Below are 18107 nucleotides of genomic sequence, written 5' to 3'. Positions count from 1 at the left end.
TGTATATATATATATACATACGTATATATGTGTATATATATATATATATATACATACATATAGATGTATATATATATATACATACATATATATGTATATATGTGTATATATATATATATATATATATATACATACATATATATGTATATATGTGTATATATATATATATATATACATACATATATATGTATATATGTGTATATATATATATACATACATATATATGTATATATGTGTATATATATATATATATATATATACATACATATATATGTGTGTATATATATATATATATATATATATATACATATATATGTATATATGTGTATGTATATATATATATATACATATATATATATACATGTATGTGTATTAGTGTGTGCATAGTTATACGTGTGTGTATAAGTGTGCACATAAGTGTGTATGTGCATACACTGGGCTTAGAAATTTTGGCCATAAGCACATTTGTATGGTTACGAAGTTTGTTTCGCAATCATAGTTTTAGGTACGAGCTCACAGCATTGTTCCTTGAACATGTCTTCCACCATGGTTGGTGGTCTGCCCAAGCTATAGAGGAAGTGGAACCAAGAGAGTGGCAACTACAAAAGGCTTTTGTATGTCTTGTATGTGTTCTCATATAGCAGGCTCAGCTTAATTTCTGCCCAGTTTAGTACGTCCACCTGGTCCTGGGGTAGTTTTATCGAAGTTGACTCTTTAGCAAGCACTTGGATCAAGTTTCTGGTGAAAGAACATCAAGATCTCTTTTTCCCTCCAGCAGGTCATTGAGGGCCTCTACAAAGTAGTTATGGTGGGGGGAAGCTATCCTTCTGAATAAACCATATAGAAAGCTGGTGCTCACATTTGAATATACATCTGTGTTTTATCTAACGTAAATAAAAAAACTTGATTAGTGCTCTAACGTTAACTAAGATCTCGACTAGGGCCTTGTCTAGCAAAGATTTCGATTAATGTTTTATCTGATATTAACAAAGATCTTAGTGAGATGTAGCAGTAATATCTAATGAAATGTACTTACCCCCAAGGGATCGAACTCAATAATTAATCCACGTTCATCAATTTATGTCATATGTACTGTAATCCGTAAAAATCCACATGATGCGATCAAGAATCCATTATGATTATTTTTTTATATTTCTTTTTATTCGTATGTATGTATATATATATATATATGTGTATGTATGTATGTATGTATGTATGTATACATATATACGTGTATATGTAATATCTTGCTTTTCGTCTTTTTTTAACATTTTTCTTTCTGTAAGAACCACGAATTCTTTGTTTCATTTCTTTGATCTGATGCAATTTGACGAATTAACATTGTGTGTATATCTGAATGTATGTATAATGTATACATGTTTGCTTATATATATGCTTGTATATAAAATATACGTATTTTTAATTATTTGAATTCTTCTTCTAAGGAAGTTGTTTTCTCACAAACAAATCTCCATCGTCGTAATTTGAACAACTTCAACGATAAGTGTTGATGCTGCACTTCAGAAAGTCTTGCATATTTATACTCTTCCACTTATTTTTTCTTGTAAAGTTTCAGTACGTATATGTATATATGTGTATATGTAAATCTATATGAATGTATGTGTGTGCGTGTATGCGTGTTTATGTAAACATGTGTGTATGTATAAACATGTATGTATGTACATATGTCTATGTATATGTATGTATATTTATGTAGAGTGTATATAAGGTAGATACGTGTTCATACGTATGAGCCTGGGAGGATGGTAGTGGCTATGGTGATGATCAGTGGGTTACAACTGTGCACATGGTGATGGTGGGGTGTTCATGACGTTGATGTTGAGGGTGTTACAACAGAGGACATGTGAGGCGGGGTGGATGATGCTGACGGTATAAGGTGTTACAATACTGGACATGAATGTCGTGGTGGCGGAGTTGATGGTGGTCATCAAGGCGGTGTATGTATTCGTGAGGGCCAGTTTGTTGATGCTGTTAGTGGCTTTGACAACGAAGATGAGGGTGGTGGTGTTGCAATAGAAGTCGCGGTGATCGTGGTGCCGTTGATGATGGAAATTATGATACAGTCGTGGACATGGTGGTGATGATGGCGGTGGTGGTGGTGGTGGTGGTGGTGGTGGTGGTGGTGGTGGTGGTGGTGGTGGTGGTTGCGGTGATGGTAATGGTGGTGGTGATCATGGTGGTGATAAAGGTGGTGACGATGCTGATGGTATACGTGTTACAGTTGTGGATATGATGATGATGGTAGGAGTGGTGGTGGTGATTATGATGATGATGATGATGATGACTATGACGATGATGATGATGATGATGGTGGTGGTGGCGATGATAGTGGTAATGGCGGTGGTGGCGATGGTGATGGTGAACGTGTTACAGTTGTGGACATGCTGGTGGCTTTGATGGGGGTGGCGGTGATGGTGCTAGTGGTAGCTCTGGCGGTGGCGATGATGGTGATGTTGGTGTCGATGTTGGATAAGGACAGTGATATTGGTGAAGTGGTCCTGATGATGGTGGTCATGATGGTTTACAATAGTGGACATGCTGGTGGCATTGGAATATTACAGGAGTGTTGGTGGGGTGGGGGGGGCGTGTATTGCTGACGTGTTGCCATTACGGTTGATTATTAGTTTTGTTGACTGTGAGGGTTACCATGGTGATATTGACGACTGTAATGGTTGTCATGCAGTTGATGATGTTGTTGTTGCTGCTGTTGTTTAACCCCAGGTCAACTCTGATTGACCAGACCGGTCACTGAAAGTGTCCAGTTGGCGGTAGACCGTATGGAGTAGCTTGGACTGGCTACTATTTTTAGCAGGTCGAAAGACCATGTGAATTCCGTTTCATTGATTTGACGTTTGTCATGGTGATAATGGTATTGGCGATGGTATTGGTGGTGGTCGTGGTGTGTGGTGTTACTGATTGTATTGCTGGCTGCTATTGTGACGATGGTAGCGGTGGTGATGTTGGCATCGGTGGTGTTAGTGGAAGCGACGCTGATGGTGTTTGTGATCGTTTCGACGGTTGTGGTGTTGGTAGTAGTAGTAGTGGTGATGATGATGATGATTGTGTTGGTAGTTGAAATGGTGGTGATGGTAGTAGCAATGATGATGTTGGTACCGGTGGGGATGGTGGTGGCATTGATGTCAAGAAGATGGCGGATGTGTTGGCAGAAGTAGTGGTGGTCATAGTAGTTGTTACGGTGGTATTGGTGGTGGTGGTTTGTTAATGGCTTTTGATGGTGATGTATCCGTTGGTGATGGTAGTTAATAATCACCGCTCAGATATCACAATGAACGAGTGGATAGGGTTTCGAACTCTCCCATAGCTTTGCCAGACACAGCATACGAACGCAAAACCGAATGCATATATATACACTTGCATATGTACATACGTTTTCGCATATATACACACAGATATATATATATATATATATATATATATATACTTATATATAATTATGTACGTTTATATATACATATGTAAATACACACACACACACACACACACACACACACACACACACACACACACACACACACATATATACTTACATGTATTTATACATATGCATGTATATGTATATATTATATGTATATATATCTATGTATGTGTGCAACGCTCTGGAAAATGGAATAAGTCGACTGCTATAACATTCCGGAAACTGCCCTTCTTCACTCAGTAAGGAAAGAGAAGAGGAAAGAGCAAGGAGAAGCTGGGGAGAGATTCGTTTAAGAATATACAGTGTAACCCCGGCGTAAATATTCACATAGGCGCCGGAGTGGCTGTGTGGTAAGGAGCTTGCTTCTCAAACACATGATTCCGGGTTCAGTCCCACTGTGTGGCACCTTGAGCAAGTGTCTTCTACTATGGCCTTGGGTTGACCAAAGCCTTGTGAATGGATTCGGAAGACGGAAACTGAAAGAAGCCTGTCGTATATACATATGTGTGTGTGTGTTCCCTCACCATCGCTTGACAGCCGATGTTGATGTGTTTACGTCCCCGTAACCTAGCGGTTCGGCAAAAAGAGACCAACAGAATAAGTACTAGGCTTACAGAGAATAAGTTCTGGGGATCGATTTGTTCGACCAAACGCGGAGCTCCAGCATGGCCGCAGTCAAATGACTGAAACAAGTAAAAGAATAAAAGGATAGTCGGTCTATCTGATGTTTGTATATCTATGCATTTACACACACGTGTGTATATATGTATATATCTGTATATGTACACACACACATGTGCGTATATGTAATCAGGTAGAGGTTCGTTCATTGATTCCAATCTACCAAACATTTTTTTTGTTTTTGTCTTTCTCTTCGTCGATGTAATTTATAAATCAGAAGAGAGATATATGGACGGATAGGTTTAGATAGAGATGCACAGAGAGAGAAACGAATGGGTGGACGGAGGGCTGGGTAGATAAACTGATAGAAGGATGGACAGATGGATAAATAGCTAGATAGACAAACAGATAGCGAGATAAAGAAAGGAAAGAAGAAAGAAATAAAACAAGCATCCATGGATTCAAATCCATCAAGTTTGAAATGACAGGGATAAGTGCAATTATCTTTTTTTGTTGCGAAGTGGTTGAGAATAAAACGATAGTGGGGAGAGAGAAATATGGCGGGTGAAAAGAAGAGAGGCTATTATTGGTGTTGATGTTGTTGTTGGTGGTGGTGGTGGGGAGTGGGTTTTGCAACGGTGGCTGGAAATAACTGCATGTACACTCGCTGAAGTATGTTGACCCTCAACTCGAACAGTTGGAGACCGCTGGAGTCAGGAAACTTAGCAGGGATTCCCTTTCAAAGATGGCAGTATATGAAGCAAAAAGAGAGACAGCAGATTGTCTAGTTTTTTGCCCTTCGGCGGAATTTAAGATTGAGAGGGAGAGAAGGAGGGAGAGAGAGTAATAGATACAGAAATAGGGGCGGTGAGATTGCGGAGGCGGAGAAACACGATTGAATGAATTTTTATGACAAAATGTAGCATATGATGTTGTTTCTGACTGAATGCTGGGTTGAATTTAGTTTGTAAGTAGATGTGGTACATACGACTGATGAATGATTGAATATTGTGTAGGATTAAATGTTTGGATATGACTAAATACTGTGCATGACTAAAAGTATTTGACTAAATGTCGATAAGGATTAAATGTTGGAAATAATACGTTTTACTAAAGGCACAAGGCCTGAAATTTTGGGGAAGGGGACAAGCCGATTACATTGACTCCAGTGTTTCACTGGTACTTGATTTATCGATCCCAAAAGGATGAAAGTCAAAATCGACCTCGGTGGAATTTGAACTCAGAACGTAAAAACAGACGAATTCCTGCTAAGCATTTTGCGCTGCGTGTTAACGATTCCACCAGCTCCCCACCCTAAATGTTGCAAATAACTATATGCTGTTTATGACTAAATGTTGTAGATGACTGACAGTGTGGTATGATTTAGTATATTATTGAAACATATGACTGACATATGATCGAATGTATATGACTAAATATATATGATTAAATATCGAGTATGATTAAATGTTGTTTGATTAAATGTATATGGCTAGACGTTGTATATTATGATAAAATGTTATGATTGACTAAATACTGGATTTGAGACTAAAGATATATAGCAACGTTGTGTTTATGGCTAAAGGTGTATGGCTAAATATTTCATATGAATGATGGCTGAATGTGTTATATATAAGTGGTATTATATACGACGGAAATGTTGTATCACTAAATTCCAAATATTACATATAATATATATAACTATTGTGTAAGACGCAAAATTTACATGTATAATAGAGAGAAGCAGAAAGAAAGAATGGAGAGACTTGGGCCCGACACAGGATGGAACAAATTCAACCACTCAAGAGAACAGAAAGCAATATACTTTTTAAGGTAAAGGGATTAACTAAATTAAAACCAGCTAATTGAAGATTTTTTTATTATCTATGTTGATAAAACATTGATGTAGGTCTTTCGCATTGAGTTGACAAATTTGAATCGCTTGAGATTTTTATCCGAACAAATTAGAGATAATTAACCAGGTAAATTAGAAATAATTGTCCAATCCCTTTTTGTTATCCCCGCTATAACCACAAAAATTATACAAACATGAAAAAATACCTAATAAATAAATCATTCCAGTGTCCTAACAAAGCTAACAGCAGCTAAAGTAAATCAATCCCTAATTCGATTCATTAACATCGTTATCATCCCAGCGCTCAACGGTTTATTATTCTGATAATAAATAACGATACGAAACTAACCCCTGTCCTCTTCTAGAGTTACATAAAATCTTAAAGTAAGGGAGATAATTCAATTAAGATCAGTTAAGTGTAGTTCTTAACTATATTGTCAAAACACTATGCAGAGCTTACGCATGTAACATACAGAACTGAAAATCTTTGATTAGTCGGAATTTTTGTTGGCACTCCGTCGCTTACGACGTCGAGAGTTCCAGTTGATCCGATCAACGGAACAGCCTGCTCGTGAAATTAACGTGCAAGTGGCTGAGCAATCCACAGACGCGTGTACTCTTAATGTAGTTCTCGGGGGGGATATTCAGCGTGACACAGTGTGACAAGGCTGACCCTTTGAATTACAGGCAGAACAGAAACAGGAAGTAAGAGTGAGAGAAAGTTGCGGTGAAAGAGTACAGTAGGGTTCACCATCATCCCCTGCCGGAGCCTCGTGGAGCTTTAGGTGTTTTTGCTCAATAAACACTCACAACGCCCGGTCTGGGAATCGAAACAGCGATCCTATGACCGCGAGTCCGCTGCCCTAACCTCTGGGCCCGAAATTATATAAGCAAATAACAAAATATAGTCGATAAGTATCACCTGAAATGGCTCAGACATGCAGTGCACGTACCTGACATCCTTTTTTTATTACATACCTTAGGGCCAGCTACATCATGATCATTGTTTAGCTAGAGGAGAAAAAAAGAAACTGTTCAAAGACCAGTTTGAAGAGAATCAACAACTGCGCTCATTCAAGAGAGGAAGTTACCGCTACAAGCCCTTTGGAAGGTGATTGAAGCTAAAGAGGAGAACGATGCATAGTACCACCACGAAAAGTGAGAGAAGAAGCATCTCTCCAGTGAAATACCCAGCTTCAACCAGGTTTAGTTTAAAAGGGGTTGCTTTAAATATCTTTTTTAAAGCAAGGGAGATAATTCAATTTAGATCAGCTGATTGAAATTTTGTTTACCTTGTCCAAACATTCCGATCAACTATAATATGTATGACATCCAATTGTATAGTTATTTAAAAGAATGAGTCACTTCTCTTTTTTAGCCTCCTACAGAATCACATCACAAGATAAACTTTTCACTTTAATGAAAGGGGCAATTATGTAGTGACTAGAAAAGTTATAAACATGTCAAATCTCCCCCATTTCACAGCCTACTGTGTTGAACATATTGGATATTTTAATGCATATATACAAATACAGTCGGGACGTTTCCTTTGGGCAGATGTATGCTTAGTCAAGACTAATAAGAGGCTGTGTCGACGAGGGTATCAGCTGATCCAATCAACGGAATAGTTTACTAATTTAAGGTAGTTCTCAAGGGAGATTCAGCGTAACACAAGGTGACAAGGCTGGCTCTTTGAATTACGGATACAACTCACTTTTGCCAGCCGAATCGATCGGAGCAACCTGAAGTGTGATGCTGCCTAGAATCGAACTTGAATAATTTCGACTGATGCAAGATTTTCAAATTGACATATTACATACCAGAGATCTTATAGGTGATGTTTTGACAACATAAATTAAAAAAAAACTTCAATCAACTGATTTTAATGGAATTATCTCCCTTACGTAATTTTAAAGACTTTCAACTACTATTCTGACTAGAATGCGAGTTACTCAGCCAAACTTACCCACCAATCCAAAATCCTCGTAGTCAAGATTTTACCAATATTCCAAATCCAGTCGATTCCACTTAATATCATTTTGCCTCTTCTCTTCATTTCCAATTGCAATATCGGTTTCAACTTTTGACTCAAGGCCAGCAATTTTTAACTGAGGGAGCAAGTTGATCACATCGACCTCACTCCTCAACTGGTACTTAATTTATCGACCCCGAAAGGATAAAAGGCAAAGTGTGTTTGTGTGTCTATGTGTGTGTATATGTGTGTTTTTCCCTCAAAGGATTGATAAATGGTGTTGGTTTGTTTACATCTTTTAACTCAGCAGTTCGCCAAAAAGCGTTCAACAGAATAAATACCAAACTTAAGATAAGTACTGGGGTCGATTTGTGCAACTCATTCTACAAGGCGGTGCTCCAGCCTGACCGCAGACTAAAAGAGTAAAAGAAAATATATATATACCTAGCGATGCTCTCATTACAAATACGGTGCAGCTATGTTTCGCTGACGAGGTCTTAATAAGGCAAGAACATGTACGCGGTTGTTTCCCATATTTCAATAATTTAATATTGACTAGCGTTGCGTTTTTCTTTTCTCTGTTGCATAATTATTTTTAGTTAACTTTTTAACGTCCTTTCCACTCTACTCCCGCATAATTTAATACGTTAACATTAACTTAGCATCCGTTTAATATCAGTCTGTGATTGAGCAAAATTTGTATTTAGAAAATAATCTGGAACCATGGGGAAATATAGCAAACAATTCCATATTGACAAACCAAATGTTTTTATTACTACTACTACTACTACTACTACTACTACATACCTTATTGTTGATGTCGAAATTCCGACGAAGGAGCCTTGGATCTAAGTTAGTAACTGGTTCTTTCTCTATTGGAAAGAAATCTTGAAATAAACTAAACAATGACATACATACATACATACATACCCACACTGCAAAATGAAAGTAAAAACGATCAACAAGGAAGTAAAGAGGAAGAACGAAAATATGGTTCAAACGCTCGAGCATTAACCTGGCAGAAACTGATTTTCAATTGACAGCTGAAGAAGGCAATAAATTTATGTAAGCCCGTTTCTGGAATATTTTTGTTTTATCTATTATTTCCATGTAGTTCGTGTGCATTACTCTTTGTAGCGCAACTTCTCTCTCTCTCTCTCTCGCTCGCTCGCGCGCGCGCGCGCGCGCGCGCGCGCATCTCGCACACACACACAGACATCTCACAAGCGCTCTGAGATTCCCATATTTTTTAGTTGGGTTTGTTCAAATCCCAGCTTCCACCCCATTAGCAGCCAACTCCCGCTCTGTTCTCTTTATCCAAATCCACTTTGTAGCTTTCCCTGCATCATCAGTGATGGAATTATCGTTCACTTTTTGGCTGCACCAGTAACTCTAAGTCCGGTCAGAGCTTTGCAGAATGAACTTTCCACAAAGCTCGGAGATCCACTTCATGTTCACCGCGATGTACCTGCCTGCCTTGATTTCTGCTCTGCTCTGCCTGTTCCTCGTATTTGGCAAGCTTCCTCTCATCAGCCTTCTCCGTGTGTTTTTCTCAGGGCACAACTATTTGCCACTTCATCACCTGTTGGCTAATGATGTGCATATTTATAAATACGGTCATACGTGCACACACTCACACATGCACACGGCCTCGCTCTCGCACTTTCTCACACACTCACTCTCTCATACGCTCACTCTCACACTCACTCTCGCTCTCTCGCTCTCCCTCTCTCATTCGCCCTCTCTCATTCTTTTTAGCTCTCTCACTCACTCACTCACTCACTCTCTCTTTCACACTCCTTCACTCGCTCACTCACTCACTCTCTCAAACTCGTTCTCTCTCTCTCTCTCTCACTCACTCACTCACTCACTCACTCACTCACTCACTCACTCGCACTTTCCTACAATTCAAACAGACTCTTGGCGAAATTTGGAGTCAATATTATTCTTGATATATTTATCCAGTTAAAGACGGAGAAATTTCCATCTGGAAGGCTGGTTGTATCAAATACACATTTTGGTGGAACCATATCTGGAAAAGAATAACGTTCCATAATTGAAATATGACAGTCATGAAGTTTTCAAATTATATCCGAATACAAGACAAACATGTAATTACATTTACAACTAGGAATCTAATTATCATATATTAAATTATTATATACTATTCTTTTCTACTCTAGGCACAAAGCCCCAAATTTGGGGGAAGGGGGCGAGTCGAGTAGATCGACTCCAGTATGCAACCTGGAGCTAAGCAACAACACCAATTACAATAGAGCATTAAAAAGAGAGAACCAAACCAACACCGTTGAGAGTAAAGAGAAATTAATTTTCCTTTCAACAACCGTTGTCTTTGTGCCATTTCTATATTTCCCAGCCAAAGGAAATGAAATTCTTCTTGAAATTCTTCGTCAAATTCCACATTCCACAGATGTTGCTCCGTCAAATAATTTTCCATTCAAATATCTGTAAAATATATATTAAAAGAAAAAAGAGGGGGTTTTTTTTTGGGAGGGAGGGCGTTTTTTGCTCAATATTTTGATTAATATTTTAAGACCAAGTGTTTAACTGCCATATGACGGGATAACTTTTGGGGATTTGTTTTTGCCCCCATGGCTAATATCAGGAAATAAGGCATGCATACAAGAACTGTAATTTAGGTGCAGGCTATACAACACAGTCTATGCCCTTATATTTTCAAACAAGGGAATCTAGCAAATATAAGGACACAGATCGTGTCATATAGCCAGTTGGAGACGATGTCTCTTGGGGCTACATTACAGCAACATTCGTCCTAAACCAGGACTGCCATGTTATGTTGGTAAACGATCTATACACTGCAAGAAAAGATGTAGTGAAGTATCGAATCGGATGCTCTAACACCTCGGTAGATTAATTAAGATTATGCATGAAATAATCTACGGATTTCAGTATAAGCTTTACACTTAAAATTTGTCCCTTTTCTGGTATCAATTTTTATTATTATTTTTATAAAATTTTATTTATGCCACATATTTAACGCCTAAGCGAACTTCCTCCAGATTAGACTGCGGATCTCCAACTTTGAACTTTACACTGGATTATCACCTGGATTACTTTGGATATGTATTTTTCTGACAGATAGATGTGACAAAACCTTCGTAAATAAGTTTAAGCTTTACCACAATTAGAATCCCAAAGAACGACAATCATACAATATCAGTACATGGTGTGTGTGTGTGTGTGTGTGTGTGTGTGTGTGTGTTAGAATTTAACAACTTTTATTACTTACCTCCAAATTTCTTTATTTTCTCCTTTTTTTTAATTTTGTTTTTGGTAATTCTTAAAAGAAAAAAATATTTATTTCATTATTGTTTAGGAGCAGTAATCTCGTCATAGAACTAAATACATAGAGCACCGAACTAAATTATTTTGATATTTGGTTATGTCCCTTTATATTCAGATGTTCACCTTACATCTCGTTTGCATTTACATCTTTCCGGAATCGATAAAAAATACCAGTCATGTGTTTTGATTGGTTGAGTCAATTGAATTTATGAAGTCTTCAATGTATGTCAAAGTTTTGGTTAATCTCAATTCTATTTGCTTTAATCTTCAGATAAAAATAAATTAACTGACCAATTATCGCATCTGAATAAGCTGATTAAATTATCGTTCTCTGATGAATGGTCTATTCACATGATGCACTTCATTCTTACTCGCACAATCATTAATTAGAATCTTTAGGGAAGAACTGAACAGCGGAAGGTCTTCAGAGAAGAAGGTCCCTTCTTGCAAGTGTTCCGGCCTTTAACTCCTTACATTCTAAAGGAGTTCAGGTCGCATCCAGATCGTAACTCTTCTATTGCCATATTTTATACTATTATCTGCATTTTCAACCTGCGCTTTTCTTGGTGGGTGGTGAAGGTACCCTGAACGCCATAACCACTTCGGTCTGAGACACCAGTTGCATGTGAAATAATAAATTACGTCTTTTGAAATTCATTTAATCAAATCCAGTTGGAGCTCGACTCTACATTTCTTCGGTCTGTCCATATCTAAGTAGAAGACGAAAGGTTCAAGAAGCACCGTATTAGGTTTCTAGCTGAAGATTTGTGAATTAAAAGCTTTCAGTAAGTGCTTGCTTCGTTTATCTTTGGAACGAAGCCACTTTATTCTCTATGCTTCAATTCACCTAGCTGTCCGGTCAGTAGTCTAACATTTTATGTTCAAACCAGTCAGATCCAGCCTCTCAAACCTATCCTACAATGTCATTCTAAAAATAATTACAACGAAACAAAATCTCAAAGGTAAGAAATAATCTTTTCTACTCTAGGCACAAGATTTTGCGGGAGGGAGCTAGTCGATTAGATCGATCCCAGTATGCAACTAGTACTTACTTTATCGATCCCGAAAGGATGAAAGAAAAAGTCAACCTCCGCGGAATTTGAACTCAGAACGTAACGACAGACGAAGTACCGCTGAGCCTTTCGCCCAGCTTGCCAACGTTTCTACCAGCTCGACGCCTTAAAGCTAAGAAACAATGCATAACTAATTCAAAACAATGCGAATAAATAAGTATTACATTTGCTAGAATAATCAGATTTAAAGGTTAACTGTAATAGATTATCGTTCTTTCCAGAGGTGATGATAATCTCCTTTTAAGCTTCACGAAACTTTGCAGCCTATTGGATCTCTAAAAGTCATAAAAAGATTAATCTAATCCATTTCGGTGCCTCTTTCAATTCGCAGTACCTTTTTGCAGTCATGTAGCCTGAGCCCGCGAGTACTAAATGTTACAAACCGTCAATCTCTCATCAGTCATTAGTCTGACCCATCAGTGAGTCAGACCCTGCTGTAACCGCACACACCATAATAAGTAAATAAACCCGTATCTAACTTTAATAACTTTGCCCTTCCTATAACATTTTGAATTAATTATAATCAGTACATTATCGATATTGGCGTTTGTATAGATTTTTCGATATTGGCATTCGTATAGATTTATCGACATTATTTATTGATAATAACATTTTTTTTTTTTAAAGCGAAACACGGAAAATTAAATGTTAATCAATGAGTTAATGAATTTAATGGATATTTAATATTTTGCTGGTCGACTAAGGCGACAAGTTGGAAGGATCGTCAGCACGCCGAACAAAATGCTTACTGGCATTTCGTCCATCTCTATTTTCTGAGTTCAAATTCCGCCGAGGTTGACTTTGCCTTTTATCCCTTTTGGGGGTCGACGAAATAAGTACCAGTCGAGCACTGGGGATCGATGGAATCGATTTACCTTTAATCCCGAAATGCTGGCCTTATTCTAAAATTTAAAACAATATTTTGTTAGTAGCGTAAAGCGGCGAGCTGGCACGCCAGACGAAATGCTTAGAGTAATTTCGTCCGCCTTTACGTTTTGAGTTCAAATTCCGCCGAGGTCGACCTTGCTTTTCATCCCATTCAGGGTCGATAAAAATAAGTACCAGTTGAACATTGGGGTCGATATAATCCATTCCGCAAAATTCCAAACCTCGTTCCATCCCACAAAAATCCAGACCTTGTGCCTATTGTAGAAATGAGAGTTTCGAATTCAGCTCTTTTAAAAAAATAAACGTATTTCAATCTCCGAAGAATTATTAAGACACCTGTATATCATGATGAAGGTGGCACATAGTCTGGTGGTTAAGGTACTCGATTCACAAGTACTTCAATTATTCTTTATTCCATCCCCGCCCCCGGCCCATCCCTGGAAGAATAAAAAGTAATGACGATAACTAATTGAATTGTGACTCATAAACAGGAAGTCATACTCTAGTTTGCTATATTGATATCTTAGAGATTGATGTTTATATTGACCCCAGTACTTGACTGCTACTTATTCTGTCAATCATCCGAGAGATAAAAAGATACTCCCGAGAGATAAAAAGATACTTCCGAGAGATAAAAAGGCTCAGCTGCTCTCGGTCGGATTCGAACTGAGGACGAAGAGCCGTGCTCTAGTCAATGTTATTGATCTTTTTATATACAGCCACATGACATGACATTTAACAGAAACTAATATTACGGGCCCCAGGAAATCTGACAATGAAAAACTGACCGAGACAGGATTTGAACTCGGAACGTAAAAAGATGTAAATAAATACCACAAAGCATTTTTATTTGATATCTTTAACGACTTCGCTACTGGCTTTAAACAATCTCATTAATGTTAGTCAACGAGGAGATTGCCAACCAGCCACAATGTAAAGAAGCCTCTTTTATGCAACACCTTTACTGCTTCAAGCAACGAACTAATCTCCTCTCTGTGGCGCTCCGAAGCAATTAAAGTTGAAATTTATTTAGCAGAAATACAATGCAATTTTGCTGAGGGGAAATAAACAAGCGATGCTTTACTCGTTAACCCAGACTAGGAGTGCGTCGGCCTGCTTTAGGTTTCATTCGTTCTCGCTCTTTATCGTTCATTTCTTGCTCTCTTTTACTCTCGATCTCAGTCAATCTAAATCGCACCAACACACTCATCCGCTTTGCTCTCAGTCACTCGCTCATTCTCTTTGCTCTCCATCACTCATCTTTCTTTCACTCATCATTTCAGTCATGTTTGCAACATGAACAGAGCACGACCCTAACTCTACCTCTAAGCCCAACTACAACCTTATCAATATCCATCACTCTCTCTCTTCATATATTTGAGAGAGAGTGAGATGCATGTATGTATAACAATTTTTAAGAAGCGGGGTAGGAAGTTAGTCTATAGAATCGACTGCAGGATATGACTAGTACATTTTCATAGAAGTCAAGAAGGGTGGAAGAGAAACGCTCTCTTCAGCGCGATTTGAACTCGGTACCGAAGAATGTATGATACAATGAAATGTATTTAGTTCGAAGCTCTACACGTTTTATTTTTCGTATGTTCAGTGTGTTCTCACAAAACTGGGTAAAACTGGATTCCAAGCAAGGTAGAACATTTCGGAGAAGTAGCATTGTTACCATTCTGCTTTTCCTTCCAAGATATCACAGTCGGACGTATAGGGAAGTAAAAGCTGTATTCTGGGTGCAGAATATTGTCAGAATAATGCAACTTGCAGAATATTGCAAAATCTTTTGCTGTAGAATTTTGTAGAAATATTGCATCTTGCTATAGACTTTTGCAATATTTTGCATAATATTTTATTGAAATTGCTATTTTTTATAGACTTTCATAAAATAAATATTATTTTCAGTCTAATATTGCAAAGAATATTGTGGTTTATTGTAGAATATTGAAGAGTTAATGTCATTTTCTGTTTATTGTAGATTGTAGAAATATTGTTATTTGTAGAATATTGAAGAAATATTTGTTTTCCTCAGTATATTATAGAAATATTTCAAATTTCAATAGAATTTTCTAGAAATATAGGCACGTACTAAAGAATACTAAAGATATATTGCAATGCGTTGTAGAATATTACAAAAATATTGAAATCTGTGGGGAAATATTCGATAAATATTTCCTTTTTTGTAAGTTATTAAAGAAATATGGACATCTTTTTCAAAAAATATTGTAAAAGCATTTCTTTTCCCTGTCGAAGACATGCTGGAATTTTTTTTATTTTTTTATATATTTGTAAAATTTTGTAAAATTTGTGGCAGAATATTTCTGGACTATTTTTTATAGAAATATGAACATCTGTTCCAAAGAAATATTGTAAAAATCTAGCCATTTGCTGTCTAAATCAGGTTGGAATCATTGCTTTCTTTTTCTTGTAATATATTAGAGACATATTCCAGTATGTGGGTGGACCTCTGCAGAAGTAATCATTTGAATAATAATTTACAAATATTTCCAGATTTGTAGGATGTTGGTGAAATATTTCCATTTGTTGTAGAATTTTGCAGAAGTTTTATCATCTTGTAGATTATTTTGGAAATATGGACGTCTGTTGCAAAAAAAATTAAATTAAGCCGTAAATGACTATATTTTTACAATATACCTTCTCAACAATAAATAGCCGAAATCTCGTTTGAATCACTGGCTTTCATTTTTTTCAAATAATAGTTTTGAAATATTCCAATTAGTACTCTTGTATAGTATTGAAAAATAATTCCAGATTTGTAGAAATATTCTCAAATGTTGTAGAATTTAGAAGTAGCATTGCTGAAGACATTGGAGTATCACAGAAATGTTATATGTCGTAAAACGTCATAGAAGTAGTGTTTTCTGTTGCTTTCAGCTTTTCGTATTAGAACATTGCTTTCTTTGAGATGGTCCCAAATGCACCAAACTAGATAGGAAGTACACTGTTGGCAGCAATTCTCGGAATAGTACTTGTGTTGAGCAAAGTATTGCGTATCTAAGCTGCAGGAAGGAGCCGAGACGTGACATGGATAACCCAAGAAAAAAAAGAATAAAGATTATAGTAAGACCCTCTATAAAAATTTGTAGCTTGTGGAATATCCATGGATCCGGATAATTGGTATTGTGGAATTGGTTTTCATCTGCTGACCACCCTCTCAATTCGTCTTCGTCTTCTCGATCCAAACGAGGTCGCATGGATAAGTTTGTCGGGTGCTGCAAATCGGCCCTTTCTGTTGGCCATCCAAACAGTTGGAACTAGATACAATATAAAATAATAATAATTAATGATTAGGCAACTTGATTATACATTATATTGTAACCGTTGTTAGTGGATAATGACAAACTTGTTATTTTTAAACATACTGTGTATTTTGGGTTTTCTGTGAAACCGAATTTACTGACTCTAATTATTTGAAATAATTTGTATGTCAGTTTATTGACCCCTGTTTAGTTTAATCACCAGAACAAGGGCAACGCCTTTTTCTTTTTCCTTTCTTTTTTTTTTTTTTTTTTTTTTTTTTTTTTTTTTTTTCACAGTTCTTTAGTAAGTTGTGAGTGAAAAGAGTGGAAAATCTTGTTATCCAATGACAGAAAACCTAGCCACTCGAATACTTGCAATAGGGTATATTCTACTAAGGGTAGCCGAAAGTCAGATGGTAGTGGTGATAAATTTTGTGTCGGATTTATTGCTTATTACCTGAGAACAGGGTCAATGTACTCGATGAGCTTCCGCACAATTTCCAATTTTACTAAAAAGGCTTGGGTTGACCAGACCATTGGCCGAAAGTGCCATGCAGGGAGGTCGAATACGGACTATGTGCTTGCTAAGTGAATTTTCTGAATATAGAACCTTCTCTGCACACAAAACCAGTCCTGCACTCGTATGGAAGTTCCATTCGTCACTCCGTCTATTATGAACCCTTGGACATTAATATTTCACGTCCTCGGACTCATGGGGTCAGTTACCCGGTTTTCATGGCCTGCAAATGGAAAGGAAATCACTCCATCGCAGGCTCACTCATTTACAGTGAGTGGATAGGATCACTGCGAAATGAAGTGTTTTGTTCAAGAACACGTCTCATTGCCCGGTCCGTGAATCGAAACTACGATCTTGCGATCTAGAGTGCAATGCCCTCACCACTTATCCACGCGCCTTCCCTCCGTCTGGAATCGATAAAATAACTACTAGGTACGTATGAAGTTGGAGTCGGTTCAATGGATTCCAGATTGACCTTGTACATGTTTCATTTCGTTCCAGTTTTTTAGGGTAGGCTTTTTGAAAGGGTGACGCAATGCTGAAATGTTGAAATGTGAAACTGTAAAAGTACCCCAAAGTGGATACAGCTAAGGTATGAATGTCACCCAATGATAAGGCCCTAAGTATGTTTGAAGTTTCATATACAGAAGAGTAATATAGAATTCATTATACACGCTAAGTCAACCTAAGTTGAATACGTTTCTCTTCATGTACACCAAAAAATCACCTCTCATCGAAGTATTTTTCACGGTGGATGCCGTATAAAATATTACAGCAGATGGTAGCTGCTGAGTGCTGCAAGATGAGGTTGCTACTGTCTAATAGCAGAATCGGGGGGAAAATAACTTATTGATGTTATGTAGAGTAGTCTCCCTTGTTTTGGTTTGAGATTCCAACGTAAGAAATAAAGTGTATGAAAGATTAAAGAGAATAATATGTTCATACTGGCATCGGTAAAAAAAAAAAAAGACATAACCAATGATATCAGCATTAGCTAGAAGCTGCTAGAACTTTGCTGCTCACGAGCAAACGTCCGAATTATTGAATGCGTTGTCTTTTTACTTTTGCGATTTCAAATCAACCTGTTTGTAAAAATATGGACACAAATATATATATATATATATATATATA

The sequence above is a fragment of the Octopus bimaculoides genome, chromosome 18 (assembly GCF_001194135.2).
Source record: "Octopus bimaculoides isolate UCB-OBI-ISO-001 chromosome 18, ASM119413v2, whole genome shotgun sequence".
Taxonomy (NCBI): Eukaryota; Metazoa; Mollusca; class Cephalopoda; order Octopoda; family Octopodidae; genus Octopus; species Octopus bimaculoides.
Note: the sequence above shows the minus strand (reverse complement) of the source record.